We start from the raw sequence: 1,842 nt of genomic DNA, 5'->3' as shown, positions 1-1,842 counted from the left end.
GTGAGTGCAAGGCTTCCATCCTTCCAGGGCAATGCCCATAGAGGCGTCTGTCCGTCCTGTGACAACCATCTCGTCTCATTAGTTTGGGCTGGTGACAGGTGGGGGTTTGAGCTGGTGAGGCGAGGGTTGAGTGCACTGCCAGGGCTGGCATAGCCCGTGCCATAGTAAAATGTTCCCAGCCACTGGGGATGAGGTTAGTGCCATGTAGTCAGGCAGCCTGGGTGCCTAGACACTGTGCCCCACAGACAGCCAGAATGATCCACTTGACTTGTACACTCTGTGGATTTGGAAACTAGATGTGCTGTTTGAGCACTCCCTCTATTTTCATCTACAAGATACTGTATCAATGCTGCATAGGTCTAAAAGGCAAGCAAAATAGAAGTTTCAAAATTGACAATGCCACACAGATATGTGCAGTTTTAACATTACTTTCCACAAGTGTAGGAAGCCCAGCCGTGAAGCCGGGCATCAAAAAAATTAGTTGATACTCATAATGTTCCTCTCCACGGAAATCTTTAGTAAAAGGCGAAAGATTTATGCGATCTGAAGAGAAACCAGAGTGTACTACCGATTAGAGGGGTTGACACCGACCAGATTCACAGCACTATAAATCCCGGTAACGGTTATAAGCTAAATATTTTTGTGTCCAATAATATGGTCTGGTCAGAGACGCATAAGTACGGTTTTCACGACCATGTTACTGTCGCTTTATATGTGAGTGTTTTTGGTGGAATTACGGCAAATATTAAAATATCGTTTCTATAAAGCGTATATAAGACACGCGAAGGGGACCCTGGGTAATATAGTATGCACTACTTCGGTCGTCACTAGTTACCACAGCCACAGAGTCACAAGCCCCTTCCCTTTCTACAATTTCGCTTCTAGAAATGTAATGTTTAACCTAGCTCTAACCTTAACCACACGGATACATGTATGCCTAACCCTAACCTTGAATGAAGACCACACATGTTTACTTTGTGGCTGTGGTAACTAGTGGAATCAACTACTTCCTGATTGTTTCCATTCCACGTCGTTAAACTACAGCATTAAAGACTGGGATGACATGTTACACAAATTAGACATTTTCTTTGGTATTTTGGTGGATCATGTAGATTTTGGATTCAGCAGTACGGAGGGCTCCAGCCCTGCCTGTAGTAGCGGGGATAGCCAGTAGGAGGCGCAGTTCACCACACTGATCGCCTCACACAGCAGTCCACCAACTCATAATTTAAGCCGGATGCTGCTGGAACAGGATCTGTCACCTCTTCGTTTTGGACTGTTTTGTTCCAGAACCTATTTCGGCCGGATCCGTTACCTCGTTACCCCTGGCTTGACATTTTTTTCTCTCACTTTTTGCGATGCAACAACTATAATAACGGTTATAAGCTAAATATGTAGCCACTGTAGCCTTCTCTCTGCCTGAAGCCTTCTCTCTGTCTGTAGCCTTCTCTCTGCCTGTAGCCTTCTCTCTGCCCCTAGCCTTCTCTCTGCCCGTAGCCTTCTCTCTGCCTGAAGCCTTCTCTCTGGCTGTAGCCTTCTCTCTGCCTGAAGCCTTCTCTCTGCCTGAAGCCTTCTCTCTGCCTGTAGCCTTCTCTCTGCCCCTAGCCTTCTCTCTGCCTGTAGCCTTCTCTCTGCCCCTAGCCTTCTCTCTGGCGGTAGCCTTCTCTCTGCCTGTAGCCTTCTCACTGCCTGTAGCCTTCTCTCTGCCTGTAGCCTTCTCTCAGCCTGTAGCCTTCTCTCTGCCTGTAGCCTTCTCTCTGGCTGTAGCCTTCTCTCTGCCTGTAGCCTTCTCTCTGCCTGTAGCCTTATCTCTGCCTCTCTCTGCCTGTAGCCTTCTCTCTG

The 1,842-nt window shown here is 47.6% G+C and overlaps 1 non-coding gene across 1 annotated transcript; it reads right to left on the bottom strand.

Moving 5' to 3' along the window:
* Nucleotides 1-446: 446 nt before the first annotated feature.
* Nucleotides 447-563, bottom strand: LOC112247233. Its single transcript, XR_002953040.1, has one exon. It is a non-coding gene; the product is annotated as a U5 spliceosomal RNA (small nuclear RNA).
* Between the last annotated feature and the right edge of the window lie 1,279 nt (nucleotides 564-1,842).

The sequence above is a fragment of the Oncorhynchus tshawytscha genome, linkage group LG25, assembly GCF_018296145.1.
Source record: "Oncorhynchus tshawytscha isolate Ot180627B linkage group LG25, Otsh_v2.0, whole genome shotgun sequence".
Taxonomy (NCBI): Eukaryota; Metazoa; Chordata; class Actinopteri; order Salmoniformes; family Salmonidae; genus Oncorhynchus; species Oncorhynchus tshawytscha.
This window is presented reverse-complemented; position numbering and strand designations above follow the sequence as displayed.